General features: G+C 41.9%; 1 protein-coding gene across 5 annotated transcripts in view; it reads left to right on the top strand.

Moving 5' to 3' along the window:
• Positions 1-21,574, top strand: part of BAZ2B (bromodomain adjacent to zinc finger domain 2B) — a 239,784-nt gene that overhangs the window by 31,300 nt on the left and 186,910 nt on the right. The gene's annotated exons all lie outside the window — the stretch shown is intronic.

Below are 21,574 nucleotides of genomic sequence, written 5' to 3'. Positions count from 1 at the left end.
AACAAAATAGGACATAATATAGATGGTAACTATAAATATTGAAAGTATTCTACGACTCACAGAAATGAGCGTTGACTTTGACAGGGGCTGGTAGAAAAGATTTGTAGACTTGTATCGTGTAATCATTGATGGTAATTGCATTGTTGCATCTTGAAATCCTTTTACAGGTTGCAGTCATAGTTTAGTTGGTTTGAAGGGCTTTGGAAATACTGATGGAGGAAGACTTGAAAGTGATTGTTACTGTTGAACTCTACTGCAGTCTCTCCTTTATCCTGTCATTCCATGAATTTTTTTCTCAAGGAAGGACAGTAGCAATTATTCATTGCTAAATTGTGTGCAGGAAAATGACATTTTTCTATGTGCAAGATTTTTATTTCATAAGTGCTTTTTTTTTCTTTCCTAGTTTATATCTTTGATGTGATTAGAATGTAGGCTAAGCTGTTAAAGAGAGAAAAAAAATTCAGTGACTACTGGTTAAACTTTTATTTCTTTCACATGTAACAGCCTGAAGGGCATGGTCCAGGTAAGGCTTTATCATGCTGATGCTGTAGAAGATGGCTGTATGTCTACAGTGGCTTCTTTGCCAGCTGTTGCTTTCTTCTAGCCATGAGCAAGGGAAAGAAGTGGGCCTGCTTTGTAGTTTGCCTGAAAGATGCAGACTGTGTGATTCATCTGAGGTTCTCCAAAACTCGACACACAGTTATAGGAGAGTATTGAGAAATGCAATTTCCATGACAAAGTGCCCAGCAAGATCAATGTTAGTATGGCAGCAGTGGGCGATGGGATTCTTTTAACTCAGAGGGAGAAGCAGTGAGCTCTTGGAGGCTAGACTGTGAAATGGAGACAAAATCCAGAAGAAGGACATGCTTTTTGCTAAACTGATTTAGAATATTTCTGTATGTAATTTTTATTATTGGAAAGTCAGATGTACAGAGAGGAGGAAAGTTGATTCACTCCCCAAGTGACCACAGCGGCAGAGCTGCACTGATCCAAAGCTAGGAGTCAGGAGTCTCTTCCGGGTCTGCTGCACAAGTGCAGGATCCCAAGGATTTGGGCCTTCATCGACTGCTTTCCCAGGCCATCAGCAGGGAACTGGATGGGAAGAGGGGCCACTGGAATTAGAACCAGTGCCCATATGGGATTCTAGCGCATGCAAGGCAAGCACATAAGTCGCTAGGCTACCATGCCAGGCCCTCTTTATGTATTTTTAGGTGATTTCCTTTTATTCTGATTTGGAAATCTGGAATCATGGAGCTAATTTAATTTTTCTCCCAAATACCTAGATAATTGTCTCAACGATAAGAAATACCGCTTTTAAAATTTACTAAATATTTTTGTACTCTTTTGTCTCTTTTTTTTTCCTTGTTAATACCACACTTTTCATTGCAGGTTGGATGCATTTTTTTTTTTTTATTATTAACATCTTTTTTTTTTTTATTATTATTGTTGCTTACATTGTATTATGTAGTACAGCTCCATAGGTGCTGGGGATTCCCCCCACCCCTCCCACACCCCTCCCCCCATGGTGGATTCCTCCACCTTGTTGCATAACCATAGATCAAGTTCAGTTGAGATTCATTGCTTGCAAACACATGCCTAGCATAAAGTTCCGTGTCCTATTGTCCAGATAAGTTCAGTGGCCTCTTGGGGAGACCTTCTATGGTCTGAAGATAGGTCTAACAGAGTAAAGATCCGGTCAGTTAAAAGCCCCAACAAGGCCTCAGTATCATTATACAACATTATGGAATTAATTGACATAGTATTGGGTAAACAATATGTTAAAAATAATGCAAGTTCCATTCTTCGAGACATCTGGGTTGAGACAGTATCAATGACAGGTTCAAAAAATAACAAACAACCAAACAAAAATTACACGTTAAATCAAGGCAAACATGTGGTATCTAATCTTTTGGGATTCACTCATTTCCCTTAGCATTATAGTTTCCAGTTGTGCCCATTTAGCCACAAAGAACTGCATTTTGTTTTTTTTAATAGCTGAGTAGTATTCCATGGAGTAGATGAACCAAAGCTTTCTTATCCAATCTTCTGCTGATGGGCATTTTGGTTGCTTCCATGTTTTTGCAATTACTGATTGTGCTGCAATGAACATAGGGATGCATGTTGGTTTGTCGTAAAACAGGTGTTTTGGATATATTCCTAGGAGTGCTATTGCTGGGTCATATGGTATGCAGATTTTGAGTTGTTTGAGTGTTCTCCAGACTGATTTCCATAGAGGCTGTACCAATTTGCAGCTCCACCAGCAGTGGAGTAGGGTTCCCTTTTCCCCGCATCCTCGCCAGCAGGCGTCGTTGGTGTTCTTGTTTATGTGGGCCAATCTTGCTGGTGTTAGGTGGTACCTCATCGATGTTTTAATTTGGATTTCCCTTATTGCTAGGGAGCTGGAACATTTTTTCATATGTTTGTTTGCCATTTGGATTTGTTCCTTTGTGAAATGTTTGCCCATTTCCCGTGCCCATTTCTTGAGTGGCTTGTTCGTTTTGGTTTTTTGGTTGTTTTGAAGTTCTTTGTATATCCTGGAAATTAGCCCCCTATCGCCTATATCGTGTGCAAAGATCTTCTCCCACTCTGTGGGTTGCTTTTTTACTTTGTTGATTGTTTCCCTTGCTGTACAGAAGCTTCTTAGTTTGATGAGGTCCCATTTGTTTATTCTGTTCTCAACTGCTATTGCTTTTGGTGTCCTTCTTAGAAAGTTGGGACCTACTCCTAGGTCTTGCAGGGTATTTCCTACATTTTCTTGCAAGAGTTTGAAGGTTTCTGGATGTAGGTTTAGGTCTTTTATCCATGTAGATTGGATCTTGGTGTATGGTGATAGATGTGGGTCTATCTTTTTGTTTCTACAGGCTATCAGCCAGTTGTCCCAACAACATTTACTAAAGAGGCCTTCCCACTTGCTTGAGTTGTCATTGGTCTTTTTGTCAAAGATTAATTGGTTGTATTTGTGTGGGTTCCCTTTTGGAGCTTCTATTCTATTCCATTGATCTTCCTTTCTGTCTTTGTGCCAGTACCAGGCTGTTTTGATAACCACTGCTCTATAGTATGTCCAGAGGTCCGGGATTGTGATTCCCCCTGCTAACTTCTTATTTTTCAGGATGGTTCTAGCTATTCGTGGTTTTTTGTGTTTCCAGATGAACTTTTGAATCATTGTATCCAGTTCCGTGAAGAATGTTTTGGGCAATTTGATTGGAATTGCGTTGAAAATGTATATTGCTTGTGGCAGTATAGACATTTTAATGATATTGATTTTGCCTATCCAGGAGCACGGGATGTTGTTCCATCTTTTGAGGTTTTGTTCAATTTCCTTTTTAAATAGTTTGTAGTTTTCTTCGAATAGGTCTCCTACGCTTTTGGTTAGATTTATTCCCAAATACTTCATACTTCTCTCAGCTATTTTGAATGGTATCCTGTTGGTTAGATTTTCTTCCATCTTGGTGTTATTTGCGTACACTATGGCTGTTGATTTTCGTTCGTTAATTTTGTACCCCGCCACTCTGCCAAACTCTCGTATAAGTTCTAGCAGTTTCTGTATTGAGTCTCCTGGTTTTTCTATGTATAGGATTATGTCATCTGCATATAGTGAAAGCTTGACTTCTTCGTTTCCTATACGTATGCCTTTGATTTCTTTTTCTTGTCTTATGGCCTCTGCAAGTACCTCTAGGACTATGTTGAATAGCAGTGGTGATAGCGGGCACCCTTGTCTTGTTCCAGATCGCAGTGGGAAGGGTTCTAGCTTTTCTCCATTCAGTATGATACTGGCGTTGGGTTTTTCATAAATTGCTTTGATTATGTTGTGGATTTTCCCGTCTATGCCTACTTTGGCTAGAGTTTTTAGCATGAAGAGGTGTTGGATTTTGTCGAAGGCTTTTTCTGCATCTATTGAAACTATTATGTGGTTCTTGTTTTGCAGTTTTTGGATATGGTTTATAACATTTATGGATTTCCAAATATTGAACCATCCCTGCATTCCAGGGATGAATCCTACTTGATCCGGATGAATGATCTGTCTGATGATTTTTTGAATTCTATTGGCTAGGATTTTGTTGAGAATTTTAGCATCAGTGTTCATCAGAGAAATAGGTCTGTAGTTTTCCTTCTCTGATGGTTCTCTGTCAGGTTTTGGGATTAAGGTGATGTTGGCTTCATAGAATGAGTTTGGGAGGGTTGCTTCCTCCTCTATTGTTTTGAAGAGCTTGTAGAGGATTGGGGTTAGTTCTGTTCGGAATGTTTTGTAGAATTCTGTAGTGAAGCCGTCTGGGCCTGGGCTTTTTTTTGTTGGGAGATCCTTGATGACTGTTTCAATCTCTACCTCGGTTATGGGTTTATTTAATTCTGCAGTTGCCTCCGGACTGAGTTTTGGTAGGTGGTGGGAGTCCAAGAACTTTTCTATTTCTTGGTGGTCCTCAAATTTGTGGGAGTACAGTTCTTTGTAGTAATTTCTAATTATTTTCTTAATGATTGCAGTGTCTGTTGTTATGTTGCCTTTTTCATCTTTAATGCTATTGATTCTCACTTTCTCTTGTTTTTTTTTGGTCAATCGGGCCAGTGGAGTGTCTATTTTGTTTATTTTCTCAAAAAACCAACTTTTTGATTTGTTGATTTTATGTATAGTTTTTTTGATTTCTATTTGGTTTATCTCCTCCCTTGTTTTGATGATTTCTTGTTTCCTATTGTGCGTGGGACTCTTCTGCTGCTGTTTTTCCAGATCCTGGAGGTGTGAGATTAGTTCCTGTATTTGGCGTCTTTCTTGGGCCTTGACATGCGCTCCGATTGCGATGAATCTACCTCGTAGCACTGCTTTGGCAGTGTCCCACAAGTTTTGGAATGTTGTATCAGAGTTTTCATTGGTTTCCATAAATTTTTTGATCTCATCTTTAATTTCTTCTCTGACCCATTGTTCGTTTAATAGCATATTGTTCAATTTCCAAGAGTGCCTATACTTCCTGGGGAGTTTTGAGTTGTTGATTTCCAGTTTCATCCCATGGTGGTCTGAGAGGGTACATGGTATGATACTAATGTTTTGGAAGTTGTTTAGATTCGCTTTATGTCCTATCATGTGGTCGATTCTGGAGAAGGTGCCATGCACCGCTGAGAAGAAGGTATAGTCTGTGGCCTTAGGATAAAAAGTTCTATATATGTCTACTAAGTCCAGTTGTTCTATTGTTTGTGTGAGCTCTGTTGTTTCTTTGTTGAGTTTTTGTTTCGTAGACCGGTCCATTGTTGTTAGAGGTGTGTTGAGATCGCCTACAAGAATTGTGCGGGTGTCTATGTCTTCCCTTAAGTCTGTAAGTAATTGCTTTACGTAAGTAGGTGCATTAAGATTCGGTGCATAAACATTAATGATGGTGATTGCTTCTTGATGGATCTTTCCTTTCACCAGTATAAAATGGCCTTCCCTGTCTCTTTTGATGTTAGTTAGAATGAAATCTATCTCGTCTGAAATTAGGATAGCTACCCCAGCTTTTTTTTCTCGTCTATTGGCGTGAAATATCTTTTTCCATCCCTTCACTTTCAGTTTCTTTGCATCCTTTCTGGTTAGATGCGTTTCTTGTAGGCAACAGATGGTTGGGTCTTGTTTGATGATCCATTCTATTAATCTCTGTCTTTTGATTGGTGAATTTAGACCATTTGTGTTGAGAGTTAAAATTGAGAGGTTGCAATTTTGCCCTGCCATGTGATTGTGTTGTGTGTGTGTTGTTGCCTATGTGATTGTCTTGTTCGTGTGGCCTTTAGTTTGGAGACCTTCTTATTTGCCAACTTTGTTTGTGATTTGCCTCCTTTTTGTCCGGGACTAGCGCATTTCTAAGGAGACTTTGCAGAGCTGGTTTTGTGTAGACATATTCTTCTAGTTTTTCTTTGCTATTGAAGTATCTGATTTCGTTCTCATATACAAATGAGATCTTTGCTGGGTAGATTATTTTTGGTTGACAGTTGTTTTGTTTCAGGACTTGGAAGATCTTTGTCCATTCTCTCCTTGCTTGTAGGGTCTCTTCGGAGAAGTCAGCAGTGATTCTGATGGGTTTTCCCCTGTATGTGATCTTTTCTCTACTCCGTACTTGTCTCAGGATTCCTACTTTGTCTTCATTGGAGTAGAACTTGAGCACCGTGTGTCTGGGTGAAGATCTCTTTGGATCATATCTGTTGGGAGTTCTCTGTCCATCCTGTATGCGGGGTGGATTCGTGTTCCAAGTGTTTTGGAAGTTTTCCTGTATAATTTCATCAAGCACTGCTTGCATCCCAGATTCTCTTTCTACTCCCTCGGGGAGGCCGATGATCCGAATATTCAATTTTCTAAGGTAATCTTTCATCTCTTGCATCATTTTATTAGTTTTGCTGAGGTTTGTCTCCAGCTGTTTAATTCGCTGGACACCTTCATTTTGTGTGTCTTCTGTTTCAGAGATCCTTTCCTCTGCCGCATTTATTCTGTTGATGAGGCTTTCAATCTTATTATCTTGGGCATCCAGTTTGGTTTTGATTTGTTGTATTTCGGTGATTATGCAGTTCTGGAAGTCTTCCAGCTTTGTGTCCACGTCTCTGAGAAATTTTAGCATTATTTTCATCAATTCCTTTGCTGGTAACACGTCCATGTCTTCATCTCGTATCGTCGATATTGATAATGGCTTTTGGCCCTTGTTTGGTGGGGTGCTGGCTCTTTCATCTGGAGCACAACTCTTTCTGGTGGTTTTTCCCATTGCGTTGGTGTATTCTGGTGGGGCAAATGGACCCGTGTGTTGAGGGGCCGTCAGGTGCTTTCCTGTAGAGATTGGAGCCTGCAGGCGTGGTGTTGCCAGGCGTGGTAGTTTTCAAGGCACCGTTGGTGCGTTCTCAGGGCCCGGGGCTGTAGAGCACCACCTTGGGGGCCCAGTGGATTCCAGGCACACTCTGGGCACCTCTTCTACAGGTGTGACACCCCAGGGCGTGGAGGGATGGAGGCGCTCTCTGGGTGTGCCCCCTGCACGGGAATCCACAGGGCTTAGAAGGTTTTATGTGCTTCCTCCCTGCGTTCTCCGTGTCAGGGACTGCAGGGTCTTTCAGAGCCCACCTGGTGCGTCTCCCACACACGGGACTGTGGGTGAGGCACTTTCCAGGCGTGGCTCTTGTGCAGTGAATCCACCACTCGTGGTGTGTGGGTGTTCAGAGCCCCTGCTCCCGTGTGGCTCCCCCACACAGGCCCTTAGCGGAGGAGTGGCCCAGGCGCCCTGTTATAATGACTTCACGGCAGGTTCGCACCGTGTGAGTATGGTGCTGGAGTTTTCAGAGCTCTCCTGGTGGGTCGCCCACACTCAGAACTGCGGGATGGTAGGCGAGGAGTGAGCAGTTCACTCTATGGGAGTGGTACCTGTGTGTCAGGGACACACAGCGCTACACTTCCCAAATCTCAGAGGTCTCCTGACACCTGACACCTGCGCTGCGGAGGCGGCTGCTGCAGGCGGGGCCGCCCAGTCCGCTCGGTGCAGCGTTCAGAGTCCTCCCGGTCCTCCACCAGGCAGGGTGTGGGGGACTCCAGACCCTTGCCAGCTGTCTCTGCGCACCGAGCCGCACTGGCCCCCTCAGCGCAAGAAGAACCGAGGCGCCTTCCCAGGGCCCCTTCAGCCACCAACACCACTGAGCGTAGTTCCCAAGGCCAAGACCCGACAGTTTCAGGCTGCCTGCCCCGCGATCTCAGAGGCTGTAACCTCAGCAGGGGTCGAGGAATGCGAAGGCTGCCACGTCAACCCCCCCCCCCCCCCCCCCCCCCGCTCACCAAACGTCCGGCCGCTGCAGTCTGCCTCCGCCGCTGTTGAGGGCCTCCCGCCGGGGACGATCCCCCTGATCTCCCCGCCTCCGAGCTGGCCGCGTCTCCCGTCAGGCCGTTTTCAAAAGTGACTCAGCAGGTCTGGCGTGGGATGTCGGTTTCTCTGCCTTTGCCCTGCTCCGTTCTCGTTGTTCTTCTGAGTTGTGTGGATCTTTTTGGCTCCACACTGTCCCAGGGAGCTTCACGGACCTCTCCCTGCGGTTCCCTGCTGTTCCTCTTTGCTGCTTCTGTAGCGTTCTATCCCTCTCTCACTAGACGCTCACTCACAGCCTTCCTCCTATGTCGGCCATCTTCCTCCCCTCTATCGGTTGGATGCATTTTAATATGTAGGGTGTTTCTCTCATCCTTGTAGATTGATTTCAGCATTCTGCTGCTTAATTTTCCAGGAATATTTTAACTATTTTTGTTGAATAACACTTTGAGTTAAAATTGAGGTTGGCTTAAATTAATAACATTTGATTTGTTTTCTTTGTTTCAGCTTTTAACTTCATAGAGTAAGTTTTCTTTTTGGGAGTAGAAGCAGTCATTTGTTCTGTTGTGTAATGTATCTTTTTTCATTAATCTTTCGAATACTATATTTCTGCGTTTTTGGTTATAGAAGGTTTGGTCCTGTTTCGTTTTTTTTTTTTCTGGTTAACTCATCCTCATGTAAAGTTTGATTTATATAGAACTGATAATTTATGTAAGAATATGCAGGTGGATTCTTTCTGACTTTTCCCCTTATTTATCTGTAGCCTCTTGAGGAAGAGTTTTCAAAAAAGTTATGAATGTGTATGTTAAGAAAAAAAAGCTACGTAAGGATTTCAAGTTTATTGTGCCAAAATAAAACATACAATAATGCCATTTTCCATATACTTTTTGAAGTACACTCTTATTTTGCAGTCTATTGTTTTGAAAGTAAGAATATTGGTAGCTCTCTCTGCTGTAGTGTTTTCTGCTTATAAATTGCCATTGGTTAATTATCCAGCCCCGCTACATAATCCAGAGCAAGCTGCAACCCCGCTAGATCAGAGGTAAACGTTTTGCATCAGCTGTGATCATTCTTTTCCAGTTGGGCTTCTGCAACAGTGAATTCTTTCAGTCAGTGACAAGCAAAAGCCTGCTCCAGTGCCGTTGACCTGTGTTTTCCATGGCTGTGCTGTGTCTGTGCTTTGTCTTTACTGTTTTTGTTTCCCTATTTTCTTGTCCTCCCTCCCCCATCGCCCTCGGTTTTAATGACAGTGATTCAGGCTAAGAAAGTTCTCAATGAAGAGATTATACTGGGAGAAACAGAATTGATGTATATAATGGCTGTACTTCTGTAACTGTTCAAAACAACAACAGCAATAAAAATTTTTTAAATGTGCTATTTGATAGATAGGTGTTTTGTTAGAATGGCTGCATCCCATATTGTAATGCTGGGGTTTAATTCCTCCCTCTGTCTCCCGATACCAGCTTCCTGCATATGTGAACCCTAGGATACAGCAGTGATGGCCCAAGTCCTGGGATTCCTGTCACACAGGTGGAAGGTCTGGGTTGACATCTTGGCTCTTGCTGTTGGTCCCATAGCCATTGGGAGATTTGGGGAGTCAACTAATAGATGGGCGCAAATAAATAAGCAAAAACTTTATATTTTTAAAAAGATTTATTTATTTTTATTGGAAAGGTAGATATATGGAGAGGAGCAGAGACAGAGAGGAAGATCTTCCGTCCAGTGGTTCACTCCTCAAGTCAGCACAATGGCTGGAGCTGAGCCAATCTGAAGCCAGGAGCCAAGAGCTTCTTCTGAGTCTCCTATGTGAGAAATCCACGTGGTGGGGTGGGAGTTTGGCCAAGCAGATGAGTTACCACTTGGATACCTGCATCCCATGTGATAGTGTGTGGATTGAGTCCTGGGTCCAGTCTTCCTGTTTATATGCACCCTGAGAAGGATCAAGAGATGACTGAATCTCTTGACATCCTCTTGGGCTACCTGGATTGAGTTCCTGGTTCTTGACCCAGCTTTAGGTGTTGTGGCTATTTGAAGTGTCAACTAGCAAATAGGTCTGTGTCTCTCTGTCTCTCCCTCTCTGTCTGCCACTCACTTTTCCTCTCCTCTCTGCTTTTCAAATAAGTAAATAAATCATTTTAAGAGATTTATTTGACAGGAAGAGTTATGTAGAGAGAAAGAAAGGAAGAAACAGTAGTGAGAGAGGTCTTCCATTTACTGGCTCATTCCCCAAATGGCTGCAGTGGCTGGAGATGGGCCAGTTACAGTCAGTAGCCATGAACTTCCTCCAGGTCTCCCAGTGAATGCAGGGGCCCAAGGATCTGGGCCATCATCAGCTGTTTACCCAGGCCATAAGTACAGAGCTGATTGGAAGTGTGGCAGCTGGACTCTAATTGGCACCCAGATGAGATGCCAGTACACTTCAGACAGTGACTTCACTTGTGATGCTGCAGTGCCAATTCTGTAAATAAATCATGAAAAAGACACAAAGAGAAAAAAGATCCTAACATTGGTGGAAAAATGTTTAGGATGCGTTTGTGTGTGAGTTGCTTAATTAATATATACTAACATGTAGTTAGCTAATAGCATGTGTAACTTTCAAGACCTCAATTCTTTTAAGGAGGTAAGGAATTATTATTATTGTTATTTAAAAATAAGCAGAGGGAAAGGAAACTCTAGAGGTGATGATTTTTATAAATGACTGGTATGTGAACGAATTCCTTTTTGGAGTAGGTGATGAAATAGAAAACAGAGGGATGCTAAAAGTCCAAAACCAAAATGGATCAATACAGGGGAGGGAAAAGTGAAAGCACAGCGGAGAATTTTTATTGCTGGCTTTACTCTGTCTACTGCTATCCTATTTAAATCCCACTGTGCATAATCAAATAGAAGGTGTGCATGGCATTATGTTTTTACTATGCAGCTGCATGTATATAGCCTCAGAAGGGCATTGCTGTCATGTCACAAAATACATCAGTATTGCTTTGTCTAGTATTTTTAACATGACAACCTTATTGTAAGGTAATAAAATTTCTAAAGGAATTTTGATTTAATTATGTGTGGTATTCTGTAATTTTTCATTATAGTTTCCACATAATCCTTTAATTTGTCTCACATCTTGTATTTATTTATTATCTTTGCATTTCCAGCAGCAAGGACAGATTTATGATTATTGGATGCTTAGTAATCATTGATTTTGCTTCTGTAATTTTTCCATCATTTTTTCTTGCCATCATCTCATCAGCGTGTAAATGTGCTACACTCGCCCCCATTTGAATACAAAAAGCTTCTAAGGCACCCGTCGTCCTCCAGCTACAGTCCTGTGCATATACCATGTGTTACAGCGAAGCTCCTTTGCAGAGTTGTCATACGTGCTACTTTCACACCATCTTACCTTCTGTGCTTTACTTAGTCCATTCATGAATTCATCTTCACCCATGTGGCTCCAGTGTTCTTCTCATGGCACCAGTGAAATCTTTCTTACTAAAATCTAATGCCTGTTTCCCGTCCCAGTTTATCACATTTTAACATGTTGTCATCGTTCCTGAAGCTCTTCACTTGGGTACTTGATTTCTCCAGATTCCAGCTCTTGATTTTACTGCTGGCACTGCTGCTGCCAGCACTATCACCACCACTGCCGGTCCTCTCCCTACGCCAGTGTTCTCTCTGGATATTTGGCAACATCCATTTAATCAGGTGATTTGACCAAATCTTTAGAGTTATTCTTTCTGTGTGGTTTTTTTTCTTTGATTTATTCGCTAGCAACCAATTATTTAATCCCTTGTCTCCCCTAATGAGACTATCACAATAGCCACCTTAAGCTTATTTCCACCTAACTTACCCAACTTTGTGCACTGGTCTCTCTCTCTCTCTCTCTCTCTCTCTGTAGATTCTCTTGTTTTTTTCAAGATTTATTTTTTTTTTGAAAGAAAGAATTAAATATAGAGAGAAACACATACACGCACACATACACACACATGGAGAAAGAGAGAGAGAATCTTCCATGCAGTAGTTTACTTGCCCAATAGCCATGATAGTCAGAGCTGGGCCAGACTGAAGCAAGGAGTGAAGACCCTCACCCATTTCTCCCATGTAGGTATAGAGGCCCAAGTACATGGACCACCTTCTGTTGCTTTTCCCAGGTACGTTGGCAGGGAGTAACTGGAACATTATCTGGTTCCCATATGGAGTGCAGGCATTGAAGGCAGTGGCTTAACCTGCTACATCCCAATACTGTCCCATGATCTAGCTCAGTTCTTTCCTTCCCTATCATCATTCCAGGATGATTTTGCATATGGTAGCTATTTTTTTCCCCACTCCCTTAAGTCAGAACATCCTGAATGGCTTTCAGCGTGCCTGGAATAACATTGAGACTGTGCACACTGTGCTTTCCAGCCCCTCGATGGTCTCTGCCTCTATCTCCTAGCCTTTGTCTTCTACTTGTGCACCAGCTGTGGACCTTCTTGTCAGTTTTTGTAAACATCCTCCTCAGCTTCTTGCTTGCTGTTCTTTTTATGTGGAATATTCCATCCTACGCTGTTTGAACTCTGGTAGCTCTCTTTTCAGAGAGGTGGCCTTGCCCTTAACCCTGTCTCCTTGACCCTTCATGTAGCTGATCACATTGTTGCTCTACTTGGTTATTTTATAAATGTCTATTACTGAAAGGAAATTCTGTGGAGACAGGTTTTTGTCTTGTTCACTGCTTTATTTCCAGGTCTACTACAGTGTGTGCCACATAAAAGCACAAATATTTACTGAACGAACAAGGAAAATAATTAGGTGATTAATGCTTTAATCAATGAATAAGAAAAATTTTGGATTGAAATATATGATTTTGAAATATATAATCTGATTTTGCAGTTGTCACATATTTTATTGTCATACAGTATTACTTTAAATGTGTCATGCTAACCATTTAAAAGAATATTGCGATCATTAAGTACATTTGTGCTGTTGTGCAGCCCGTACCAACATCGGTTTCCAGATCTTTCTTATCTTTAAAACTGAAACACTAGGCATGCATTTATTGCAGTAGTTAAGGTGTGGGTTGGGATGCTTGCCTCCCATATTTGGGTACCAATGTTTGAATCCCTGCTATACCCCTGTTTGTGTCTTGTTAATGCATACCTGGGAGAGAGCAGATAATAGCTCAAGTACTGAGTATGCATAGGAAAGCAGGATTGAATTTGAATTCTTGGTTGCTGTTGGCATTGAAGAGTGGACCCAGTGGAAAGAATGTCACTTTCTGTCTCTCCTCCTCTCTGCCTTTCTGATAAATAAAAAACAGATAATTTTTTTATATTTTATTTTAAAAAATTATTTAATTTTGATAATCTTTACATAGTTGATTAGGGCACAAAGAGTCAAGGGCTTCAGGAAAATGGGCAAGACCATTGTTTCCACATTAATATTATTATTTTTTCCTGTATCTGGGGTAAGGGGAGAGATAAAGGGAGACTCCCCACCCAGCTTCCCACCCATCCCAGGTCCCCGATGTGGGGCATGCTCCAAGGATTCTGCTCAAGCAGTTTTGATAGCTCAACAGTTCTGAATTGCTGCCAATCTTGCCATTCCAAGCATAACGAAATCTCTTCAGAATTCATTGGCTGACATAGTCTCTTCATGGTTGGGGTTCTGAGATCAGCAGTTCGTTGGAGGGATCCCCAAAGTAACTTCATCTGGGGTGATCCTAGACCTGATTCTTGTGTGTGCTTGCCAGTACAGGGTCTGGCACAGTCTGCTGCCCCAATCAGCTTATGCATATGCTGGTGGTGGCAATTGCTGGGTCAGTTCTTTTTAAAAAGATTTATTTTATTTTTATTGCAAAATCAGATGTACAGATAAGAGAAGAGACAGAGAGGAAGATCTTCCGTCCGATGATTCACTCCCCAAGTGAGCGCATCGGCTGGCTCTATGCCGACCCGAAGCTAGGAGCCAGGAAATTCTTCCAGGTCTCCCACACAGGTGCAGGGTCCCAAGGCTTTAGGGCGTCCTTGGCTGCTTTCCCAGGCCACAAGCAGGGAGCTGAATGGGAATTGGAGCTGCCGGGATTAGAACCAGTGGCCATATGGGATCCCGGTGCGTTCAAGATGAGGACTGTAGCTGCTAGGCCACAGCTCCAGGCCTGCTGGGTCAGTTCTGTTTCCAGCCCTGTCTTCCATGTGAACCAATAGGTGTTGCAATCCAGCCTGATTCTGTCCACTTCACACTCGGCCCTCCCTAAACCAGTGGGAGCTGCAGCCTAGTCAGGGCGACTCCCCATAACCCCACCATGCCTGCCCCCTATCCTGGTTCCCATGCTTGCATCTATGTACGTCAGACTTGTTCAGTCTGTCCCACTTTCCATTTAGCTCCTATACGTGTCACTGGGCATTGGAACCTAGTTCAACCTAACCAGCCCACACACATGCTGGCAGGTGCCATTCTGTCTAGCCACTCCTGCCCCAGGCCTGGTTTTCAGGCTCTCCGGTGGGAGTGGTAACCCAAGAGGGAGGTGCCCACTATTTCCCTTCTGGGCCACTCCCACTCCCGAATCATTCCCTCTCCAGGTGGTTCTGCAGAGCTTCCATTATGTGTTTTTCAAAAAAACAGAGAATTTTTAGTGGAAGCTCTGTACCCATTACACCATAGCTCCTCAACTCTCCCTTCTCTAGGCTTTGACTTCTATCTGCCATTTCACTTCTGACCTCTGTATGTAAATCTGGCTACTCCAAGTACCTCATGCATGTAAGCATAGGATAACATTATATTCTTCCTTTGTGACTAGCTTATTTCACTTGGCATAGTGTCTTTAAGGTCTGCCCATGTTGTTGCTGGTAAGTGTTTGTAAGTGGCATTTTTTCATCAGATGCTTGGCAATTAATTGTATGTATGCCTTGCAAGTCTGTCTTTCATCTAGGTACCTCAAAATATTTTATAAGCATAATTAACTAAACTTCACAATATCCCTGTGAAGTTGATAATTATGGTATAGCAAACTGAAGTCCTGACAGATTGCCCAAGGTTCATAATGAATATATGCTGAAATTCTGAGCAACTACCAGAGTTGAGTATCTCTGTTGAAAGCATTAGACCTTCTTGTTGATGAGGAAAGATCATTCTGAGAGTTCTATGAAAAACAAAAACCCACAGAACAATAATTCTTATTTAATATCCCTAAATACCCAAAGCAAACCATTTCAATAGGAAAAGGTAAAATATAAATTATCTGAAACTAGTATTTTTATTACTAGTGATAACTTCAATTATTTGATGTAACTAAGTATTTATTTGACCTGTGTATTTTTAGCTGCATAGCTACTGATCAGTCTTATGGCTGCAGTCAGAGATATACTTTTTAAAAGTTGTATTGGAGTATGTGATTTCATTTTTAAGCTATGGAACATGAAAATATTATACAATGATGAGCTTATATTTGTTTGTTCAAGTGAGTTGCTGTAAAGACAGTCCTTTGCATCACAAATTATCTAATGTGTTGGCATTTGTTGCCTGGACTAAGATGGCCTTTAGTTTTGACATTAAAAAACTGACATTTTTTCTGTTGATAACAATGTGATTTACTTAGTTATTATAATTCTTAAAATCTTTAGTCCAAACTCTCTGTGTTGCTGTAGTTTGAATTCTGTAAAGAATTTTTTTTTTTTTAGAGAAATCCAAGTATAGCCAAACAAATAACATTCTCAAGTAAGACTTGATGCTATTAACTTCATCCAAGTGATTGGTTCATTCTTGGAGATTGTGTAAATGTTAACCTCAAGATTGTTTCAACACTAGCTGGAAGTGCTACCACCTCCTTCCTTTTCTGGATGCCCATTTCTGGCTCTTGCAGTGGCAACCCATGAGCCAGTGGGGAAAGATTTTGAGAAGTGCTAATTAGTGTCAAAAAAACAGTGTTGAAAGCAGTGTTGAAAGAAAAAGTAAAGTTTGGAAGGAAAAGGCAGCTTGTATGTACTTAACTTTTTCTTTTAATTTACTAAGTCCAGTAGCCTATTGTGCCTTCTTTGTTTTCATAGTCTTTTTTTTTCCCCCTAGCATTTATTTTATTTTTATTGTAAATGCAGATTTCACTCCCCAAGTGGCTGAAAAGGCCAGAGCTGAGCTGATCTGAAGCCAGGAACCAGGCGCTTCTTCCAGGTCTCCCACACTGATGCAGGGTATTTTAAAAATACGATTATATGAGAGGGGAGGTGGGAATCCAAGTACCTATGAAACTGTGTCACATAATACAATGTTATTTAAAAAATAATAAATAATGAAAAAAATATGGTTATATTGGATTTTACCTGAATTAGTCCTGCCAACAAGGAGTTACTTCAGTCTAAGCCAGTGGTTTGGGACTGACTGAGGAACACTGTTTCTCCATCCTCACATAGCACTCCTGACACCAGATGTGAGGGTCATTTTTCTACACCAAACAGTTCTGCACTGTGGACACTGGCTAGGTGTTCTACCCTTGAATTCAGTTGGACTTTGTATTGTCAGATGCTCCCTCACAGTGTTCAGGTACACAGTAGACCACATATGTCCCAGTGGTTCCATCAGATTACAATGGAGCTGTGAAGATTCCTGTTTGCCAGTGACATGATAACCATGGTATTTTCCTAGTGCAATGCCTTACTGATGTGTTCATGGAGATGCTGGTGTAAACAGACCTGTTATGCTGCCAGCCACTTAATAGCTCATATAATTACAACTAGGGCATAATACTTATAATGATAATAAATGACTATTTCTCTCATGTATGCCTTTACTGTACTTTATAATCATTGTTTTAGAGTGTATTCCTACTTACACAAAGGAGTTTGCTATAAAACAGTATGTCGTGTTATGCTGGCATAGGCCTTATATACCTTGTGTTTATCAAGTTTCTGGGTGGCATTAGCAGGCCGTGTGAGCTCTATGATCTCTATGTAAATGTACTCTACACTCTTTGCAGGATGATGACATTTCCTAATGACACATTTCTGAGACTGTCCTGGTCATTAAGTGGCACATGACTGTACTTAAGAGTTGTGTCAGTTCCCACAAGTAAAGGACTCAGTGCCACAAGATGGTTTCCACTGAAGTCCCATAGGTCAGGTACTTCTGATCAACCATCTATAAACTGGGGATTCCCATGATGTCTTCCTTGGGTTGGATAATGTACTAGAGTGGTTCCCCGAACTCAGGACAAACTTTTACTAATGTTTACTTATCACAGGGGACACAAATGAACATGCAGATCAAGACACATATAGAATGTCCTAGAGAATCCCAAACCAAGGCCCTTGTAATTCCGAAGCGCTGGGATGCACCATGTCCTGGCACGTGGCTGGCTTCTCCAACCTGGATGCTGTTACATCTTGTTTAGTAGTTTTCCTAGTTCAGTGTCCAGCCCCTCCCCTACCAGAGTCAGTGGATGGGAACTGAAGTTCCCACACTGGCATCCTTTCTGAGGCCATCTTGGGGCTCCACTCTAAGTCACCTCATTTAGCATAAACTCAAGTGTGATTCAGAGGAGTTCTCTATGAATCATAGGAGACACTCCTTTCAGGAAATTCCAAGAGCTGTATTTCTGGACCAGAAACAGGAGTGAATATCAAATATATTCCTAATGATACCACCATGAGAAAGAGGTAGAATCTTAGTATATTGTGTCTTAAAAGTTTTTAAAGAGATTGCAAATACTTCTTTTGTTTTTGCTTGTGATTTTTTTCATTTTTTACTAACAGACATGTATTTCATAGATGTAATTCTAATTAAGATAACCATGCCTCTCCTGTCCTCCATCAATTTCTCTCCTTCCATTTTTTCTTAAAAAAGATGTATTTATATATTTATTTGAAAGTCAGCATTACAGAGGGGTTCCAAGACTTGTGCTAGCCACTGTTGCTTTCCCAAGCTCATGAGCAGAGAACTATATTGGAAGTGAAACAGATAGGGCTTGAACCTGTGCCTGTATGGGATGCTGGTGTTACAGTGGCTTTACCTACTATGTCACAGCGCCGGCTCCTCTTTGTTTTAATTTGTGCATTAAAATGATTTCATTTTATAGATTTATTTCTTCTTAATTGAAAGATAGTTATACAGAGAGAAGGAGCAACAGACAAGGAAAGAGGGAGAATCTTCCATCTGCTATTTTACTACCCAAATGGGTGCAGTGGCTGGAGCTGAGCCAACCCAAAGCCTGGAGCTTCTTACAGGTCTCCCACCTGGGTGCAGGGGCTCAAGAACTTGAGCCATCCTCTGCTGCTTTCCCAGCCCATGAGAGGGAACTGGATCCACAAGGACATCAGCATCTATTTGGGATGACAGTGCCACAGAAAGAGGCTTAGCCTACTGTGTCATAGCCCTGACCCCAATGTAAATTTATTTTATAATCACAGGCTTAATGCACCCTTCACCGTAATGCTTAACAAGTAAAAAGTAGAAAGATCACTGTACCCCAGGAATGTTTGTTTTTAATTTTGCTGAGTACTTGAGGCACCTCTCTTACAGGGAATAAATATTCTTACGGAATCTTACATAGTTTGAGATGGTGTTATGATGAAGTTAGGGGTTTTAAAATAAGAATCTGTGATTTGCTTTATTTTAGATTTTTGCTTAGAGGCAATGGAATAAGCACTTCTGACTCTGATTGTCACCAGTCTGGATAGTAGGTTTCTTCCTTATTTCCAACAGTGAGTGTTGGACTGGAAGTTCACCTATCTACCAGAGAATCTGATGAGGGCTCCCAGCTGCCCAGCAGTGCTTAGCACCTAGGATTTAGCATTTATTGATAAAAGCAGTACAAGCAAAAAACTAATGGATTTGAATTTGTCAGTATACCGAGATCCTTTTAGAATCTTCTCATTACACTTGGAGAATCTTTTCCAAGTGTATGGGTACTTTATTTTAGTGAATCAGTCAGAAGTCTGCTTGGAGAGTAAAACCCTCCAGCATTCATAAACTTCCATGTATCTCGGGTTCATTCTCAGCAGCACAGATTCCTGCCTTTCTACGGCTGAGCATTCAGCCCACCTGCTGCTTTAGCTCTGTGCTGTGCGTAGACTACAGTTAAAGCTGCAGCCGAGGACAGGGAGTATTCAGAGTGAGTCACTAAAAATATCACTTGGAAATGAAGCCTACATCTCTCTATTCAACCTGCCTCGTTTTTTCCCTTTATTTTTTTGAACTGAGAGGCCATGAGGCAGGGACGTGAAGTTCCTGCACGAGCACACCAAAGCCCTAGGTAAACAGGACAAGGGAGCTAGAGATTTTACCAGGCCATACTGCCAACTGCCTGCCAACTGGGGACTGCCACTATAGTCAATCAGTTACCCATCTTCCTCTTCCTTCCACTTTGAACCCGAGCACCATCATGCTGCTTCAGCCAGGGTTCTCTCCTCCGAGTGCACCCCGACTCAGAACCATTATTTGTGTAAATACTCTGTTAATTTATTTTGCCTAACTTGTTTTTTCATTCAGCAAATATTTTTCCTCACTAAACCAAGGAACATCATTTAGCCTGAGTACCAACCTAGTCCATGTTTTCTCCGATTCAGGAGATGATGAGCTGACACCTGAAAGCTTTGTTGCACGTGGATTAAGTATTTAAATCAGTGTGTTTCTCACTTGACAAAAAATGCTTAGCACAGTATTAACAGAACTTTTAGTAATGTTGTATAATATCTTCTATTTTTATGTTTGACTTAAGCTAAGGTGTACCTTGTTAAATGCCTACGTAAGTTGCATTGCTGTTAAAGCCTGCTCATCTTTTTTCTTTAAAATGTAATAAGAAAAGAAAAATAATAGATAACAAGAGACATTCTTAGAGATCAGGACTATTTTTTTTTTTAAATAATTGTTGATAAAGTAAATTTTATTTTGTTCTCTGTTCTTTGTTGAAGTTTCAGTCATGGCAACACACGAGTGGATGTGTTTAGCTGAACAAAGTAAAGCCAATTCAAAATTCAATATGAGGGCCTGGCGGCATGGCCTAGTGGCTAAAGTCCTCACGTTGAAAGCACCAGGATCCCATATGGGCGCTGGTTCTAATCCCGGCAGCTCCACTTCCCATCCAGCTTCCTGCCTGTGGCCTGGGAAAGCAGTTGAGGACGACCCAAAGTCTTGGGACCCTGCACCCGTGTGGGAGACCCGGAAGAAGTTCCTGGCTCCTGGCTTTGGATTGGCATAGCATCAGCTGTTCCGCTCACTTGGGAATGAATCATCAGATGGAAGATCTTCCTCTCTGTCTCTCTCCTCCTCTCTGTATATTTGACTGCAATAAAAATAAATAAATCTTTAAAAAAAAATTCAATATGAGGCAACAGTCATACAATCGGAAGAGGTTTAAAACTAAAGTGTCCAAACCCCAAGAATATTTCCACTCAAAAGAACTCTTTTTCTTTAAGATTTACTTTATTTTTGTTGGAAAGGCAGATTTACAGAGAGGAGAGACAGGGAGAAAGATCTCCCATCCACTAGTTCACTCCCTAAATGGCTGCAGTTGCCAGAAGCCAGGAGCCTCTTTCAGGTCTCCCAGGTGAGTGCAGGATCCCAAGGCTTTGGGCCATCCTTCTCTACTTTTCCAGGCTGTAAATAGGGAGCCAAATGGGATATGGAGTGGCCAGGACATGAATCATCTCCCATATGGGATCCCAGCATTATTAAGTGAAGGGTTAGCCAATTGAGCCATCATGCAGAGCCCTCAAAATAACTTATTCGTGAATTGTTCTATGGTAAGAAAAATACTACCACCGCAACAGACACATATAAATGTGAAAATTGCTTAAAGATAAAGGACTTCTTGTCTTCTAACCTTGTAACAGCTTTACTGGAATGAATGTATCTTATAGCTAGATTTGAGACTTTTTCCCAGTTATAAAAACTATACAAAATAGTTTTTCAGATGTTTATGAACACCAGTCCACTTTTCAGTCCTGGTATTGGTGCCAGGCAGGACGGGCTGCCCATTACCCAGCCCCTTAACTTTGTTGCAAGAAAGAAATCATTAATGAATCATAAAATAGGGAATAGCGAGCAACAAGTATTTCATTGAGGAAGCGAAGACACACAATCACAGACCAGTGTGGGCCTTGTTTTGGAACAGATTTGCTCTGTGTCTGAGCTGTGTTTCATGTTGTATGGATGCTTTAATGAAAGGGACAGTGCATTCTAATGAAGGGGTCTGTGCTAATAAGGGGGGAATTCATGTTTGTGCTGGGGAGTAGGTGGTGATTTCCTTGACTCTAGACCCTGCCTGTTTTAGCTCCTTATACAGTATAATGTTGTCTGTCATGAGACCTAGTATTAGTATGTCATTTAGCTTGCTAATGTTTTACAGCAAGTATGTAACTAACTGTCCATCAGTTTATATCAGCCTTAGCACCCAGCTCTGAGCCTGGTCCTTAGAGCAGGGGGAAATCAAGCTTAGATCCTGCAGATCTTGAGATATTCATGACTTTTTAAAAAAGATTTATTTATTTTTATTGCAAAATCAGACATACAGAGAGGAGGGGAGACAGAGAGTAATATCTTCCATCCGATGATTCACTCTCCAAGTGACCGCAACGGCTGGTGCTGTGCTGATCTGTAGCCAGGAAATTCCTCCGGGTCTCCCACACGGGTGCAGGGTCCCAAGACTTTGGGCCATCCATGACTGTTTTCCCAGGCCACAAGCAGGGAGCTGGATGGGAAAGTGGAGCTGCCTGAGTTAGAACCTGCGCCCATATGGGATCCCGGTACGTTCAAGGTAAGGACTTAAGCCGCTAGGCCACCGTACCTGGCTCTACTTGTGACTTTTACCTTCAGGGAACTAGCGTCTTACTTAGCCCCCT

This window comes from Ochotona curzoniae, unplaced genomic scaffold (genome assembly GCF_017591425.1).
Source record: "Ochotona curzoniae isolate NIBS_2020 unplaced genomic scaffold, NIBS_Ocur_1.0 contig_2210, whole genome shotgun sequence".
In the NCBI taxonomy this organism is placed as follows: Eukaryota; Metazoa; Chordata; class Mammalia; order Lagomorpha; family Ochotonidae; genus Ochotona; species Ochotona curzoniae.
This window is presented reverse-complemented; position numbering and strand designations above follow the sequence as displayed.